The following is a 19,299-nucleotide window of genomic DNA, read 5'->3' as shown; positions in this document are numbered from 1 at the left end:
TTGCACATCTGGACACTGGAGAGATGCGGTTGAGGGCAGTGTTGATATGGAGAACGCTGCCCTCAACCGCATCTCTTCCATTTTAAACATGTCTCCTGTTACACCATCCTCCTGCCACCCTACCAAGGATAGGGTTCCTCTTGTCCTCACCTACCACCCCACCAGCTTCTGCATACAGCATATAATTCTCTGAGACTTCCACCACCTTCAACGATATCCCACCATCAAGCACATTTTTCCTTTGCAACCCCTCCAACTTTCTGCTTTTCACAAGGATCGCTCGCTACACAACTCCCTTGTCCATTCATCCCTCCCTACTGTTCTCCCTCCTGGCATTTATCCTTGTAAGCAGAACAAATGCTACACCTGCCCCTACACCTCCTCCCTCACTACCATCCAGGGCCCTAAAAAGTCCTTCCACATGAGACGACACTTCACCTGTGAGTTTGTTGCAGTTATTTACTGTGCTCGGTGCTCCCAGTGTGACCTCCTGTGCATTGGTGAGACGCAACGTAGATTGGGAGACCGCTTCACCAAGCTTCTATACTCCATCCACTAGAACAAGCGGGATCTCCCAGTGGCCACCCATTTTAATTTCACTTCCCATTCTCATTTCCACATATCCATCCATGGCCTCCTCCACTGTCGTGATAAGACCACACATGGGTTGGAGGAACAACACCTCATATTCCATCTGGGTAGCCTCCAACCTCATGGCATGAACATCAATTTCTCAAACTTCCAGTAATGTCCCCACAACTCCCCCCAACCCCCTTCTCCATTTCCCAGCCCTTTTTCTCCTCTCTCACCTCCTCACCAACTTCCCAGCTCTTTACTTCACCCCTCCCCCTCCAGGTGTCACCTATCCATTACCGCCATATTTTCAATCTACTCCTCAGCTTTTCGTTTTCCAGTCCTGCCAAAGGGTTTCAGCCTGAAAGTAGACTGTACTTTTGTGCACAGATGCTGCCTGGCCTGCTGAGTTCCTCCAGCATTTTGTGTGTTGCTCGGATTTCCAGCATCCGCAGATTTTCTCTTGTTTGAGGGATGGTATGTTGTTGATGATGGGTGGTGTTTAGTCTGATGGCCAAAGAGCTCAACTTTGCTTTCATCAGACCATAGAACCTTTTACTAGCTGACTTCAGGGTCTCCCACATGCCTTTTAGAAAACTCCAGCCAACATTTCATGGGATTTATTTTCAACAGTGGCTTTCTCTTTGCCACTCTCCCATAAAGCTGTGACTTGTGAAGCACCTGGAAACAGCAGATTTATATACAGTCTCTCCCATCTCAACCACTGAAGCTTGCAGCACCTCCAAAGTTATCATAGGTCTCTTGGTGGCCTCCCTCACTTTTCCCCTTCTTGCATAGTCACTCAGCCTGCTGTAGGCAGATTTACGGCTGTGTTATATTCTTTCTATTTCTTGATGATTCACTTTTAACTACTCCAAGGGATGTTTAGTGACTTGAAAATTTCCTTGTGTCCATCTCCTGACTTGAGCTTTTCAACCTGAAACGTCGACATCGCTTCTCCCTATAGATGCTGCCTAGCCTGCTGTGTTCTACCAGCATTTTGTGTGTGTTGTTTGAATTTCCAGCATCTGCAGATTTCCTCGTGTTTGACCTTTTTGTGGAGTTGCTTAGAGTGTTCTTTTGTCTTCATGGTGTAGTTTTTGCCAGGATACTGATTCAGCAGCAGATGGATCTTCCAGATACAGGTGTATTTTCCTACAATCAATTGAAACACCTTGACTGCACACAGGTCTCCAAAATCAGATCAGCATTTAACTAATTGTGTGACTTCTAAAACTAATTGGCTACACCAGTGATGATTTGGTGTGTCATTTAAAGGGGATGAATACTTATGCAATCATTTAGTTTGTGTTTTATATTTGTAATTAATTTAGATCACTTTGTAGAGATCTGTTTTCACTTTGACACCAAAGAGCCTTTTTCTGTTGATCAGTATCAAAAAAGCCAAATTAAATCCATTGTGATTCAATGTTGTAAAACAGTAAAACATGAAAACTTACAACGGGGTGTTTTTTTTAAATAGACACTATATATACATACATATACACACACAAACACACAATCATGCATATATACATACAAATATATACACATACATTAATGTTCCCTCTAATTTGTAATGATCAGTGTGCACAAAAATCTCGTTTTGTGGCAACAACGTGTGTATGCAAAACAATTTCTTCAATAAAAGCAGTATAAATAAGCCAGTTCTAAAATCTGCAGACAAGTCATCGCAAACTCCACATTGTCAACATCGTTTTGCATCCAAAACCGGCAAAGGAAATGTGATTGCATAGAATCATGAAAGATACTTAACATGCCAACGAGATACAGGGTGACAAACATCTGTGCAGTTTAAATTCCTTTGTGCGCTAGTAGCATAAGACGTGTGTGGACATCTTAGAGGGAACATCTTAAAACACACTAACTGTGCGAACAATACAAGTAAGTGACAAAATTTAGAACTGAAGTGAGTCCATAGACACGTAGCCCGGAGCAGCCAGAGCAGGCCCACAGCCACAGCCTCAGTTCATTACACTGTGGGACAAATCGTCGCAAAGCTCATAGACATGAAGCCCGGAGCAGCAAGCAGAATCAGATTGGCCCTTGCCTCTGGTCACTAACACCTGGCCTTTTCAATCCATTCAGCCTGGTGGTGCTGGTATACATGTATAAGATTCAACAATTGCTGGAAATCCAGAGCAACATACACAAAATGCTAACTTGCTGAATTCCTCCAGCATTTTGTGTGTATTGCCCTAGATTACAACAAACTTTTTTTCAGCACATGTAAGCCTGAGTACAGCTTACTTGATTATGAATTTGTAGGCCAAGATTACATGCAGCTCTGAATCCTGTAGCTGCTCTAAATATGTATCACATTATTATTAATGTGATGAATGAAGTGTTAACTAGTTTGGAACTTCTTGATTGATGAATGTTCTATTTATGAATTTGCAGACCATACCATAGCTTACAAATGGTCGAGTCTTTCCTACACCCAGACAGAAGCAGCAAGGTGAAAATAAAAAGGCCTCAAGAAGAAACAACATCCTTGAAGTTCTAAAACTTGACAGAATATGTTCCTAAATTCTAACCCTCATTTTCTACATCTGCCAGAGTTTATACACTACAGTCATTACCATCTTTGAAAGTGCAACAAAAGAAGCCATCTGTCACAGGAAATTGCTGCCAAGGTTCTCCTCAACCACCTCCTCTAATGATCAAAGAAAACAGATTCTGCACCTCGAGATACAATCAACACGAATGTCACTACACAACTCTAGCTGAATTGCACAGAATAGCATTAGCAACTATATTTGCCTTTTCTGAACTCACAAAAGTTTTGATTTCATTACTGCAATTAGGCACAACGGTATGCAACAAGTCCAGGTGACAACACTACGGTACACAGTAAGTCCAGCTCCACTGCTATCAAGCAACTTGCCAACAGGATAGTTCTGCAGTATTTGATGTTCTTAGTATCCAACAATGACTTGCAATCGTAAAAGAGATGTATAGGACAAACAAATATACCTTTGATTAGACCTGAAAGGCCGCTGCATTTGAGCATGCCACCATATTACCGGAAGCAAATGCCCATCTAATATCTAATAACGTTTGAGGGGTAGAGTTTAAGATGCAGCCTTGGTAATGACAGTCTGGATAGAGCTTGTTTTTGTTCCGGAATTGTTGGTTAAAATCAATGGGCTCACTGCACACCCACAGTCAATGGCAGTGTAGACTACTGTCGCACAAAGTTGTACAATTATCCCAACTTCACCCCTCATATTGCTCACAGTACTGCATTCTGCTCCAAGAATTTTCCTGTTAAACTGAAGCTACTCTACAAGATATTCAAGGGGAAGTCAAGGTAACACACAGCAGTCCTCATCGAGGGATCAGAAGTGAAAAGAGTGAGCAGTTTTAAAGTTCCTGGGAGTCAACATCTCTGAGGATCAATCCTGGGTAAAACAAGGGATATGGGGAGAAGGCAGGAGATTGGGGCTGAGAGAAAATTGGATCAACCATGATGAAGTGGCAGAGCAGATTCAATGGGCCAAATTACCTAATTCTGCTCCTATGTCTTATGGTCTTAAGTGGAACATGAAGGGGAACTTCACTCAGAGGGTGGTGAGATTGTGGAATGAACTGCCAGCTCAAGTGGTGGATGTGCGTTTGATTTCAAGATTTAGGAGAAATTTGGAAAGGTTAATTGATGGGTGCTAGCTGGAAGGCTATGGTTCGGGTGCAGGTTGATGGGACTAGGCAGATTAAAGGTTTGGCACAGACTAGATGGGCCAAAAGGCCTGTTTCTGTGCTGTAATGTTCGAAATTGATGCAATTACAATGGCGGCATGACAGCGACCATATTTCATTAGAAGTTTGAAGAAAATTGATGTCACGAAAGATGCATATAAATTTCTACAGATGAACCATGGAGAGCATTCTAACTGGTTGCATCACCATCTGAATTGGATGGGCTACTGCACAGGATCAGAAAATGCTGTAGAAAGTTGTAAACTCAGCTGGCCCCATCATTAGCACTAACATCCCCAGCATCCAGGACACCTTCAAAAGGTGATACCTCAAGAAGGTGGCATCCATCATTAAGGAAACCAACACCCAGAATGTGCCCTGCTCTCATTGCTACCAACAAGGAGGTGGTACAGGAGCCTGAAGACACACTCACAATGTTTCAGTAAGAATTTCTACCCCTCCCTCCACCAGGGAGAAAATCAAAAAAAAATCTGAGATGCAATGGGACTTGGGAGTTCTTGTGCAGAACACCCTAAAAGTTAACTTGCAGGTAGAGTTGGAGGTGAGGAAGGCAAATGCAATGTATGCATTCATTTCAAGAGGTCTAGAATACAAGCGCAGGGATGTGATTCCGAGGTTTTATAAGGTACCGGTGAGGCCCCACCTTGAACAGTTTTGGGCTCCTCATCTAAGAAAAGATGTGCTGGCATTGAAAAGGGTTCAGAGGAGGTTCACAAGGATGATTCTGGGAATGAAAGGGTTATCATATGAGGAACGTTTGATAGCTCTGGATCTGTACTCGCTGATATTTAGAAGGATGAAGAGGGGGGATCTCATTGAAAACTACCGAATGTTGAAAGGCCTAGACAGAGTAGATGTGGAAAGAATAATTCCCTTGTTGGGGGAGTCTAGGACAAGAGGGGTGTCCATTTAGAACAGAGAAACAGAAACATTTCTTTAGCCAGAGGGTGATGAATTTGTGGAATTTATTGGCAGCTGTAGAGGCCAGGTTATTGGGTGTACTTAAGGCAGAGATTGATAGGTTCTTGATTGGACACGGCATCAAAGGTTACGGGAGAAGGCCAGGGAGTGGGGCTGAGGAGGGAATAAAAGGACCAGCCATTATTGAATGGCGGAGCAGACTTGACAGGCAAATGGCCTAATTCTGCTCCCATGTCTCACGGTCTGATATATACTTATTCTAATTTATACTTATCCACCATTTTAGGAGGTCCGATCAGATTCCGAAGATGACTGGATAGCCGGAAGACTTGCCACAAACGCTTCAGCTTCCTTTGCTGATTTGAACCACTTGAATTCCCCGGTATTAAGCTTAATTCGTAGATCAGCAAGATTACGGAGGGAAGGTTTGAAACCACGATCAAAAAGCACTTTCATTACGCCTTTAAACTCAGCGCGCATCTTTAAGGTCTGGGGTGCAAAATCTTCCACAAAGCGAATGGTTGTATCCTGGAAAGAAAAAGAACCTCTGCGACGTGCCTCCACAATCAGACTATGTTTTACCTGGTATTGATGGAAACACAAGATTACTGGTCACGGGCGGGAGCCCAGAATTCCGGGGGGAACGTAAACTCTGTGTGCCCGTTCGAGCTCGGGCGGCTTCGGAAGCAAATCTTTCCCGAATAACTCACAGAGAAACTCGGCGAAAAACTTCACGGTTGGTCTCTTTTCAGTCGCCTCTGGTAATCCCAGAATTCTGATGTTGCAGCGTCTGTTACGATTTTCGAGATCCACCATTTTGGAAAGAAGTTTGTTAGATTTTTCCTCTAAGCTGGAACAGAGAGTCTCCAAGTATCGAACACGACTTTCTAAATCTTCAGAAGTCGAATCGATGCGAGATAAGTGTTCAGCATGTTTGTCCACTTTATCATTGATCCGATCCAGTTTGTCTTCTAACTGTTTGAAAGCGGTTTTAAATTCCTTTAAGATTTCGTCTCGGAGCTTTCCCAGCGCAACCAGCGTCCCGTCCGACGCGGTCATGGCTTCTTTTCTCCCGGATTTAGAACTCTTGCTAGACATTGTAAGTTAGATATATTCACAGGCAAGTAAGAGATACCGAAATAATTCCTAACTAAGGTTTAAAAAATGGAGACATTTAGTGCAAAGGTAGCGACAGTAACGGAACAAAAGTTCGGAGCAGCTAAACAATCGCCATCTTACCGGAAGTCCCACTTATTCTAATTTATATAGTTTTTAATCATTGCAATGTATTGCTACTGCAAATCAACTTTCATGACATATGCCAGTGATATTAAACCCGATTCAGATTGAAACTATATTGCCTCCGGTCAAGAACCAAGATCAATCTGACCAAAGTAATCCAGCTCAAGAAATTACATATTCCCTACATATTTATGCATTTGAAGCCTGAGCCCCAAGTCATCATCAACTCTCCCAAGTAAGAGAAGAGAATGACCCTTGCACTAAACATCCTTAAAACAAATAGGCCCGCCATCACCGCACAACACTGTTTCCTGACAACAAAGATCCACAAGTCGCAGTGATAGCTCATAATGTTTGCCTGCACTCCAAGCAAATTCACAGCAAAGGATTACAACCAGGACAGAGGAACTGACTGAAGGGATGGTCTTAAATTTGCCATGTAAAGCTGCAGCATTCTCCTCAATTCAAGAAAATTCCTGGCTCATGACTGCATAAAGTTGTGAAATATTCAAAAACACATTGAACTTCACTTCTTTCATTGAAAATCACTTCACTGGAAGCACACAAGCCCAGTAAAAACTTGAGGCTGCAGATCAAATTGTAAACTCCCCACACAGAATCCCTATCTCAGCTTCAGAAGCCACTTCAGAACCTTGAGATTGCACAAAGGCCAGAAACAGACAGCTGCTTGCAAAAAGAGAAAAAGAATATGTAATAAAGCATAAAAGCAATACATTGTCAAAATGAATGATCAGGATCTTTCAAGAATGAAGAGTAAATGACAAGAGGAAACATGCACGCAATGTACATCATTCTTGAAAATCAATTTGCTGCAAACAATATTTGAATTTGATCTCAGACAGTCATTTTACAATCTGAGGCTCAATGCCAGTTTGGAATGCAATAATGACTTGGCAATATCTTTGTTTTCTTAATGACTACACATCTTAAAAATTATAATTTGCAACTTAAGAATGAGACAGCAAATTTAATAGATTGAAAACAATGGTGAGCGAATAAAATGGATTGAAAAAGTTTAGTCTCTCAAAACTACAAGTTAACATTCATTAACTGTTTCAATACCTTATAGATCTAGCAAAGATTTACGTCATATACATTTGGCGGCATAACTGAAAATATGGGAAAAGTATCATTAAAAAGACATAATTTGTTAAAGGTTTTACAACGAGATGAGTATTTTTTAAAAATAAACTATAGGATGAAGTTGTAGATCAACACAATTGGCAATAAGATGGAATGTAGTTAGCCAAATTTATGTTGGATGTAAACTATGATGTTAACGGTGAAAATATACTCTAGAACTATCAAAACATTGACAAAAGATTTCAGTGGGAATTTAAAAGATGAGCAAACAAACTTTTTAAGAAACAATGTCAGGAAATATTTTTTAAACTCACTGCTGAGAAGCACAACAGATGTCCAAAACGCAAACAAGTTTGATTGGTCTCTGAAGAAAATCAACAGGGACAACTCATCATTTAAATTATTTTTTCTATACTTAAAACTAGAGCCTCTTCTCGCCTATCACTGGACAATCAACATTGATTACTTCACACTAAGAGAGAAAGTGGAGATGGGAAATGTTCTCTTGGTATGTTTCTAATAAACTGGGTTTTAGGTGACAGTTTTCCTCACAATTAGGCCATCAGGCAGATTTTGAATAAATACATTGGGGTGGAGGAAAATAAATGTGCTTGGACATCACCTGGGATTGGGTACAAAGTAGCACTGACCAAGTTTGGACCAGGTCTCCTTCCCATCTCCCTTCATCTGGGTCACAGGGTGCAAAATCTATGAGGAGGAAAGAAACAAATTTAAAAGAGAAAGAAAATAACACTGCATGTTTTCAGAGATCGTTTGCTTCACAGTTTATTTGTAACATGCACCATATGTCAAAAGTATTTCTCTTCCTTGAATAGATATTTAAAGTCATCCCTTTCCATTAGATTTGTATGCAACTATTCCCAGCATCAGATGTAGGTGGACAGAAGCTGAAGCTGCTGCAATAGTGTCAACACTGATATATTTTTAAGAAAAAAACCTACAAAATAGAAGCAAATGGCTGCAGCCAGAGAACTCCCAACTGAAATACAGTGGACTCTGGTTAACTGGGCCATTGGTTAATCAGGGCAGCCACTTATCTGAGGCAACTCTTAAAAAACAAAAAGTAATTGAGAAAATAGCCAGAACTCCCTTTGTTTATTTGGGACACTATACCACCTAATTGGGACAGAAGACTGTTGCTGAACAGTTTCTAACTAGCTTCAGACGTGTGTTTTTGGGGCTGTTAGACACCTCACCTTACTTAGAGCGAACTATTTTTAAAATAGCATCCGTCGCATGTGTTTCTGTTCAAAAAGCAATGATTTTTGTCACTGGTAGTTGGCGAGAAATAATCAGTAAAACAATTCAGAACTGTTTTGATAGATACTTTATTCATCCCCATGGGGAAATTCAACTTTTTTTCCAATGTCCCATACACTTGTTGTAGCAAAACTAATTACATACAATACTTAACTCAGTAAAAAATATGATATGCATCTAAATCACTATCTCAAAAAGCATTAATAATAGCTTTTAAAAAGTTCTTAAGTCCTGGCGGTTGAATTGTAAAGCCTAATGGCATTGGGGAGTATTGACCTCTTCATCCTGTCTGAGGAGCATTGCATCGATAGTAACCTGTCGCTGAAACTGCTTCTCTGTCTCTGGATGGTGCTATGTAGAGGATGTTCAGAGTTTTCCATAATTGACCGTAGCCTACTCAGCGCCCTTCGCTCAGCTACCGATGTTAAACTCTCCAGTACTTTGCCCACGACAGAGCCCGCCTTCCTTACCAGCTTATTAAGACGTGAGGCGTCCCTCTTCTTAATACTTCCTCCCCAACACGCCACCACAAAGAAGAGGGCGCTCTCCACAACTGACCTATAGAACATCTTCAGCATCTCACAACATCATTGAAGATGCTCACTGCAGTTTTAAGCAATCAGGTCAGGAGATGCTAGAAACATCCAAGTGAAAATTTCACTATTTCAACAAGTTAGTAATTACAAAGAGTTAGAAAACATACAGACAATACAGGCCCTTCGGCTCACAATGCTGTGCCGAGCATGTCCCTACCTTAGAACTACCTAGGCTTTACCCATAGCCCTCTATTTTTCTAAACTCCACATAGCCATCCAGGAGTCTCTTAAGAGACCCTATCGCTTCTGCCTCCACCACCGCTGCTGGCAGCCCATTCCACGCACTCACCACACTGCATAAAAAACTTCCCCCTGACATCTCCTCTGTACCTACTTCCAAGCACCTTAAAACTATGCCCTCTCGTGCTAGCCATTTCAGCCCTGGGGAAAAGCCTCTGACCATCCACACAATCAATGCCTCTCATTATCTTGTACACCTCTATCAGGTCAACTCTCATCCTCTATCACTCCAAGGAGAAAAGGCCGAATTCACTCAACTTATTCTCATAAGACATGTTCCCCAATCCAGGCAACATCCTTGTATATCTCCTCTACATCCTTCCTGTAGTGAGGCGACCAGAAATGAGCACAATATTCCAAGTGGGGTCTGACCAGGGTCCTCTATAGCTGCAACATTTCCTCTCAGCTCCTAAAGTCAATCCCACAATTGATGAAGGTCAATGCACCGTATGCCTTCTTAACCACAGAGTCAACCTGTGGTTAAGGTATGTTTGAAGATATCAACAATCACCTTGAAAGTTACAATGAAAATGAAGATTTGGAGAATGCAATCATCAACAACATTGTACGAAGGCAGTCCATTATCTGCACCAGCTGCCTGTGCTGATTTGTTCATTTAGAGTGAATCAAAAGAACATGGCATCGTACACCGGATGATTCTTCCGTCAACAACTATTAGGAACTAATACATTTTTATTGTAGTCTAGTAGTATTGATAGTGTTCTAATTTGTTATGTATTTCATTTAAATACATGATTGCTCAGTTAAATGATAGTTTGTCTTTTTATAACTTTTTAACTATTTCCATGAAATTTTGGCTAATTGGAGAATTAAGCAGTTAATTGGACCAAAATGTACTAGTCCCAATTAACCAGAATTCACTATCCTTTTATTCTGATTGTAGAAACGGAATGTCTCAGTTTGGACCAAATATACAAAGGTTTTTGTCCTTTAAGAGTTGCCCCAGAAAATCAGTGCTGAAAATGTATTGAAATCTGTCCACTTATTAGTAGCCTTTATGAGGCAAATAAGATTGTTAGTACGGTGCTATATCATGGAGTTTATTGATATGGTTCTTATTTGTCACTGTTGAATCAATTGCACAATAGATAAATCTTTGCCTTGTTACCCTTTTCAAACACACTGCAACACTTGACATACTGTACTTGGTCACATCATCCTCATACTTCAAGAAACTTTTTATTGTCATTTTGACCATAATTGCTGGTACAGTACATAGTAAAAACAAGACAATGTTTTTCAGCACCATGGTGCTACATGAAACAATACAAAAACTACACAGAACTACGTAAAAACAACACAAAATCTACACTAGACTACAGACCTACCCAGGACTGCATAGTGCACAAAACAGTGCAGGCATTACAATAAATAATAAACAAGACAATAGGTACAGTAGAGGGCAGAATCCTCAATACCCAGTACTCTGGGTATTGAGGAGTCTGATGGCTTGGGGGAAGAAACTGTTACATAGGCTGGTCGCGAGAGCCCGAATGCTTCGATCCCTTTTCTCAAACGGCAGGAGGGAGAAGTTTGTATGAGAGGTGCGTGGGGTCCTTTATAATGCTGTCTGCTTTGCGGATGCAGCGTGTGGTGTAAATAGCAGGGAAGGGAGACCCCGATAATCTTCTCAGCTGACCTCACTATTTGCTGCAGGATCTTGCGATCCGAGATAGTGCATTTTCCGAACCAGGCAGTGATGCAGCTGCTCAGGATGCTCTCAATACAACCTCTGTAGAATGTGATGAGGATGGAGGGTGGGAGATGGACTTTCCTCAGCCTTCGCAGAAAGTAGAGATGCTGCTGGGCTTTTTTTTTGCTATGGAGCTGGTGTTGAGGAACTAAGTGAGATTCTCCGCCAGGTGAACACCAAGAAATTTGGTGCTCTTAACGATCTCTACCAAGGAGCTGTCAATGTTCAGTGTAGAGTGGTCGCTCTGTGCCCTCCTGAAGCCAACTAACACCTCTTTTGTTTTGTTCACCTTCAGAGACAGGTTGTTGGCTCTGCACCAGTCCGTTAGCTGCTGCACCTCCTCTCTGTATGCTGATTTGTCGTTCTTGCTGATGAGACCCACCACAGTCATGTCATTGGCGAACTTGATGATGTGGTTCGAGCTGTGTGTTGCAGCACAGTCGTGGGTCAGCAGAGTGAACAGCAGTGGACTGAGCACACAGCACTAGGGGGCCCCCGTGCTCAGTGTGATGGCTCCCTAGTAGGACCTCAGTCACCCAGTTAAATCATTAACTACCACAGCATTATCCCAGGAGGAAATTCCTTTCCCATGCTCACATTTCTCTATCATCGAACAGTACTGATTCTTCTCCAGCACATATACCTGCTGTCTTTGGCAACATCATTCCATCTCTTCTAATAATTACACCTATCCCTGCCTCAGCTCTGCCATTTCAGAAACATTTATCTCTCCATTTGTTAACTTTATGACTGACTATTCTGACGTGCTTTAATGGCACTCTAGCTCATCCAAAACTCTGTTGTTCATGTACTAACCCACTCCATACCTTTCACCTATAGGTACTTACTTAAGTACACTTTCACTTAAGCAATGGGCTTGACAATGATTAAATGTAGTTCTCATATGCATTACAAATTCAAGAATAATCAAAAAGATCAATGCAGAATGCCGCATTAAAGGAACTGAATGAAAGGAAAATCTAGAAATGGTTATTAGATGCTGATCATTATATCACTTCATTTTACAAACAGAATGACAAAGTACAACTATAAAGTTTTACATTGTTGAATTTTTAAGGAAAAAGTGTAGGAAAAGATTGTGTAGAAACTCAATTTTAGAATCAGAATCAAGTTTATTATCACCTGGCATACATTGTGAAATTTGTTGGTTTTATGGCAGTAGTAGAGTGCAAGGCATAAAAAATTACAAGAAGTTATAATAAAAAAAAATTAATAGTTCAAAAGAGGAATAGCAAAGTTATAGTCATGGATCATTCAGAATTCTGATGGCAGAGGGGTTGAAGTGGTGTGTACCTCATTCTTGATTATAATAATGAGAAGAGGATTGTGGAAGAGTTGTTGCCATGATGCCATGAGTTTGCAACTCTCTCTCAGGCTCTTTAGATCCTGTGCAGTGGCCCCTCTGTTCCAGGCTGTGATACAAACAGAATGCTTTTCACCGTGCATTTGCCATCTTTGGTGACATACCAAATCTCTTCAAAGTCCTAACTAAGTATAGCAACTGGCATGCCTTCTTCATGATTGCATCAATAGACTGGTTACAGGATAGACTTTTTGAGATGCTGACACCAAGGAGCAGGAAACTGCTCACCTTTTCCACTGCTGACTCCATAATAAGGTTTTACATGTGTTCTCCCACGTTCCCCTTCCTGAAGTCCACAATTAGTTCCCTGGTCTTGCTGATGTTGAGTGCAAGATTGTTGTTGTGAGACCACTTGACCAGCTGATCTATTTCATTCTGTACACCTCATCATCACCAATTGAGATTCTATCAACAACAGTGGTATCATCACCAAATTAATAGATGGTGCTTGAACTGTGCCTAGCCACACAGACATGAGTGTAAAAGAGAGTAAAACAATGGACACCCTTGAGGTGCACCTGTGTTGTAGCCCAGGACATAGTTACATTATTACAAAAAAAAAACAACATACTGCAATTAATGCTTGAAGTAATGTACATTTTTTAAAAATCCATTCTTAGAATAAAACATCCAAGGAAACTAAAATAATCCCTGTTTCATTTCACTTAGTCTTCAAAACAACTACAAGTGTGTTAACTGAGAAACATCAAAAGAAAGGGTATACTGACAAGTTTTCTGTGGTTTACAAATCAACTAAAATCAAAACAACTCAGAAATAATATATTTCTAATAATAGCAAAAGATTCCCACATCTTGGGAGTCTTTTTAAACACACTGAAAGCCATCTATTACCTATTCAGAAGATTTTAAAAAAAATAACACCTATCAGCTCCCCTTGATTCTTTTTGCTGCCACACTAAGGGATAATTTTACAGTGGCCAGTTCAATGCTAGTTGTACTGTCACAATTGTGTATCAAGAATGTAAAACGTAACACATTCCTTTGCTGTAAGCTAGGAAGTGGATAGCAATTACACTTATCATGTGGCCTTGCTCTGTGTTACTAATTATATAGTCATTGGTGATTTTACTTGTCAGGACTTTGGACAGTTGTGAAACAACATTCACCAGTGATCTCAAAAATAAGCCATGATTAAAGTTAACATGATCCACAGCCTATTTTGCATGCTGCATAGTAGTGGTTGCCAATCTGTCGATCGCGATTGACTGGTCGATCTTTGAGACTTTCCCAGTAGATCCCGAAATTTTTTTTTAAAAAAATACACAGATACTGTTGAGAGATTGTTTCTGGGTTGTGGGGTTTTAGTTCTGTTCTTTCTGCCCACTGCGCATACGTATAGTTCCCCCACACTACACAGTGTACTTCAGTGGTCCCCAACCACCGGGCCATGAGAAAACAATATGAGTCAGTTGCACCTTTCCTCATTCCGTCACGCCGACTGTTGAACTTGAACGCACGCGAGTCGCCTAAACGCAGTGACACCCTTGCGCAACCAGCGAGAAGTGCCGTTGCTTCTGGCCTGGAGTGCGGACAGATGGGCACTGCCTCTGAACCTGTTTAGTACACTGAATGTTCGTGGAGAACCTGGTGCTAAAATATTCGCAGACGACCTAATCCAGGCTCAGGGTTTCGTAAGTAGCAGAGCAGCTACCGAGCTGCAATCTACTGAAACAAACTTTTGTTGGTTGATAGATCCTGCAAGGGGGACAGGCGCGGGCCTGTCGCTCTCCTCGCTCGGTCGGTTGCTCTCTCCGGACTGTGACCGCCACGGCCCTGATCTTGTCCTCTCACCCCACCCATGACCAGCCGCACTGGCCAGGGCATCTGGCGGCGGGCGGGCAAAGGCTGGAGTTTGGGCCAGGAGGCCGTCTAATGAAGCAATGAAGCCCTCAAAACTGTTTCGGTACCCTGAGTCCAAGCACCCTGCACTTAAAAGACGAACCCGCTGAGTTTTTTCAGCGGAAAAAAACGTGAGCAGCGCGGGACAGCAGCTAAGTGCCGAGAGCCGCGAAAACTAAATTGCTGAATAGACCGGACATAAGGAACCTGCTTCGAGTATCTCTGTATTCCTGTCGTGTTTAACACCCCCTCCCCCCAATTGGCTGGTCTGCAAGAATATTGTCAATATTAAACTGGTCCGCGGTGCAAAAAAGGGTGGGTACCCCTGGTGTTTATACATTATTTCTGCTTCCGGGTTGTGGGGTTTTACTTCCGGTCTTTTCTGCCCCAGTGCGCATGCGTGTAACTAATCGATCTGGGGTCGATCTCGCCTTTCACTAAGGCCGAGGTAGGGGATCTTGGGCTTAAAAAGGTTGGTGACCACTACTGTACAGCATTTAGGAAGTTCTCAGGTGGATAAGTGATGATATGAAACTGGTTCTTGAGTCAATTATTTAACAAAACCTCAGATTTAAAATGAACAATTAATAGCTACAGGTTCTTTGTATAGCATCTCATGTATGCACAGAAGTGCTTTCCCAACTTCATTTTGAAAAGGCCCAAGACAATTTTTTTAGATTAGTCAATTGGTTCATGGTTCTCCAAACAGGAGTTATCATTTTCTATCCCACCCTCAATTCTTTTGAACTTATAACACCACTCAAATACCATTGAGTACCATGTTATGTAAGCTTGCCTTGAAATTATACCTCTTGAAAGAATGCCTTTTAAATTTACTAGAACTACTTCCAACACAAGATCCACATATCCTCCAAAATCTTCAGAACTCCAATTACAGAGTCTCACTCTATAAGAAGAACAGCCTTTAACTCAGCAGTGGAGTTATCGGGGCACCGTCATGACAGTGCTTCCGTAGCAAGCTATTCTTGTTTTTACGAGGCCAATTTGCTAGCTCAACACTCAACCCGACTTGGATTCGAACTTGGGAACCTTCGCTATGGAGTCCGGCGCTGATATTATTGCGCCACCAAGCGGGACTCTCACTCTATAAACCTAAAGATTAAAATTTTGACTTCTTTTTCCAGCCCAAAATGTTGGCTCTTAATTCCTCTATGTAGATGCTGCCTGAGTGCTGAGTTCTTTCAGCATTTTGTGTGTATTACTCTTGCTGAGTACCTAAGGCAGTCCCACATTGAATTCAATGCTGACTGGCAACTCCTGCGATGCTGCTTGTGTTAGACAGTATCAGTCTCTCGTGTTCCTCTGGATTCATCAGCTGCCTGGAGAGGGGGAACCCGCTGTACTGCAAACAGCTTGCTCTTCATATCATACTGCCTTGGCTTGCATATACAGCTAGGATGCAAAATCCATGGTCAACCTTGACTAACACTTGGTTTTTACTTCATGTTTTGAATGAGAATGAGAAAGAAACACAAGATTAAAAATGAAAACTAATATGTCAAAATGTTTTAAATTGTTCAAGAATTTTGAAGTATTTGAAACAATTACCAAAAACATACACAATCTTTCTCCTCTTGGGTCAAAGTTTATGGTGCAATTATGGCTACTGCACTATTTGTATTTGCAATAGAAAAATCTGGTTGTAAAAGCTGCAGTTAGTTGCCTTTGGAAGAACAGAGAATTATTCCCAGCAAACTTGTCTTGAGGACCGATTAAATCTGTACACCTCAGTAGAAGAATGTGAGGCAAACTCAAAACAAACTGTAGAAAATTCTCAAATAGTCTAGACATGGTAATTATAGAGTTAACACTTCCCCTCGAAGCTTGTCATAAAGAACACAGTCAAAGGGCCTCAGATTTGAAATAACTCTGTTTATACTAGTGGTCACCAACCTTTTTAAGCCCAAGATCCCCTACCTCGGCCTTAGTGAAAGGCAAGATCGACCTACTAAATCGTTTAGGGAAAAAAACAGCTCAGATTGTACTTCCAACTTGAGGCCCTTTATTTGGCCTAATTGTATTTTAATTACATAAAACGCTTTTGTCGAACTTTCAAATTAATTTAACCAAGAAAACACTGTAACTGGCTTATCAAACAGGCCATAGCGGCATCGAACTCATCCAATAACGCCTTGAATAAGCGGTGCTGAAGCGCTTTTGCTCGAATCAAGTTTATCAGTTTGACCACCAGTGTCATTACATGAGAAAAGTCCATGACCTTCCCAGCCAAGGCCTGCTGATGAATCACAGTGATAATCCAGGAAGTCGGGAAAACCAGGGTTATTACGGCACAGTGCTATAAAAACCAATGCTCACACCACGCATTGCTGGGGCCCCATTAGTAGTAATTGCCACCAGTTTATGAATGGGGATGTCATTTTCACAGACTTTTTTTTAAAAACTCATTGTAAATATCCTCGCCTCTTGTTCTCTCCTTTAAGTGCAAAAGAGTGAGGAAGTCCTCCTTTGTTGTAAAATCCTGGAAAGCTATTCTGACAAATACAACAAGCTGAGCTGTTTGCATTACATCCAGGGATTCATCAAACTGTTGTGAAAAATATTCACAGAGTGACAAGTCCTTTAACACTTGTAGATCCACATCCTCTGAGCAGCATGTTTGCTTGGCCTTCAACCCCAATTTCAGCTCCTCAACTTTCCTGGTATTGGTAAATTTACTGAGACACTGGTATAAGTTTCAGGGTTACGCAAGCTAACGACACCACTGTTTTTCTTTCCCATTTGGGGAATGTTGGAATTTAAAGGGGGAGAAGAGTTGTAATGTGAGCATTATGAAGATAAATTAATACCAATTAGGATCATGATAATACTGTATAGCAATACTCCTGCTACAGAAACTGTTTGTAAAGAGAGAATGTTTCCGGGGTTGTGTGGTTTTCCTTCCAGTCTTTTCTGCGCGGTGCGCATTAGTGACAACCTCTGTATGTGAATATCGTTTTACCGTCCTAGATAAAGTTGTTCCTTTTGGTCCTTATTCAAAGTAGAAGTTACTACATATTTGCATTAAAAGGTTTATCAGGCATAATGTATTAGTGTATTTTTTTTTGGGATCTACTGGGAAAGTCTCAAAGATCGACCGGTCGATCACGATCAACTGGTTGGCGACCACTAGTTTATACAGATGCGATCTGACTTGCTTGTTGAGTGTTTACACCATTTTCTCTTTCTAAGTCAGATTTCCAGAATCCGCAGGGCTATTTTGATTTTTAATTTACTGAATGTGTAGGGGTGCCCCACACGTCCCTCTAGACTAGTGGTCACCAACCTTTTTAAGCCTAAGATCCCCTACCTCAGCCTTAGTAAAAGGCAAGATCGACCCCAGATCAATTAGTTACACACATGCGTACCAGGGCAGAAAAGACCGGAAGTAAAACCCCACAGCCTGGAAGCAGAAATAACGTATAAACACCAGGGGTACCCATCCTTTTTTTGCACCACGGATTAGTTTAATATTGACAATATTCTTGCGGACCGGCCAACACGATGGGGGGGTGGGGGGGGCGGTGTTGTTAAACACGACGGGAATACAGCAATACTTGAAGCAGGTTCCTTATGTCCAGTCTATTCCGCAATTTAGTTTTCGCGGCTCCTGGCACTTACCTGCTATCCTGCTTGCTCAAGTTTTTTCCACTGAAAAAACTCAATGGGTTTGTCTTTAAGTGCAGGGTGCTTGGACTCAGGATACCGAAGCAGTTTTGAGGGCTTCACTGCCTCATTAGACAGCCTCCGGGTCCGAGCTCCCGCTTCCCACCGCCAGACAACTTGGCCAGGTGCAGTCGGTCATGGGTTGGGTGAGAGGACAAGGTCAGGGCCGGAGGTTCCCGTGCCGGGGCCGCGGCGGCCACAGTCCGGAAAGAATGACCGACTGAGCGAGGAGAGCAACAGGGCCGTGCCCGCCCCCCTTGTAGGATCTATCGGCCGACAAACGTTTGTTTCAGTAGATCGCAGCGCGGTAGCTGCTCGCTGCTGCTTAAGAAACCTTGAGCCCGAATTAGGTCGTCAGCGAATATTTTAGCACCGGATTCCCCATGAACATTCGGTGTGTTAAACAGGTTTACAGGCAGTGCCCATCTGTCTGTGCTCCGGACTGGTAGCAACGACGCTTCCCGCCGGCCGCCCGAGGTCAACCAGTGATCCCTGGCGCAAGGGTGTCACCGCAGTTAAGCGACTGATAACCTCGCATGGGTTCAAGTTCAACAGTGGGCGTGAGAGGGAATGAGGAAAGGTGCAGCTAATGCCTATAGTTTCCTCGCGGCCCGGTGGTTGGGGACCACTGAAGTACACTGTGTAGTGCGTAGTGGGGGAGCTACACGCATGCGCACTGGGCAGAAAGAACGGAACTAAAACCCCGCAACCCGGAAACAATCTCTCAGCAGTATTTGTGTATTTATTTTTCTTTTCTTCTTTTTTTTTGGGATCTACTGGGAAAGTCTCAAAGATCGACTAGTCGATCGCAATCGATGGGTTGGCGACCACTACTCTAGACTGTTAATTGTATAAAACAAGCACCCAATTCATTCACAACAATCATGAGAATGGATCTTTTGGTTCATCAGACGCTTTACTGATTAAAATTGTAATCCAGTTTTTCTGGACAGAATGGA

General features: G+C 42.1%; 1 protein-coding gene across 6 annotated transcripts in view; it reads right to left on the bottom strand.

Moving 5' to 3' along the window:
• The window catches only part of rc3h2 (ring finger and CCCH-type domains 2), a 115,902-nt gene that overhangs the window by 80,909 nt on the left and 15,694 nt on the right, over positions 1-19,299 (bottom strand). For 4 of the 6 annotated variants that reach the window (XM_073052547.1, XM_073052542.1, XM_073052548.1 and 1 more), the window contains exon 2: positions 8,204-8,289. The exons of 1 other annotated variant lie outside the window; for it this stretch is intronic. The gene's annotated coding sequence lies outside the window, so the exon portion shown is untranslated. The remainder of the gene's footprint in view (positions 1-8,203; positions 8,290-19,299) is intronic. One more of the 6 variants, XM_073052543.1, reaches the window with a different exon arrangement.

Source organism: Hemitrygon akajei, chromosome 7 (assembly GCF_048418815.1).
Source record: "Hemitrygon akajei chromosome 7, sHemAka1.3, whole genome shotgun sequence".
Taxonomy (NCBI): Eukaryota; Metazoa; Chordata; class Chondrichthyes; order Myliobatiformes; family Dasyatidae; genus Hemitrygon; species Hemitrygon akajei.
This window is presented reverse-complemented; position numbering and strand designations above follow the sequence as displayed.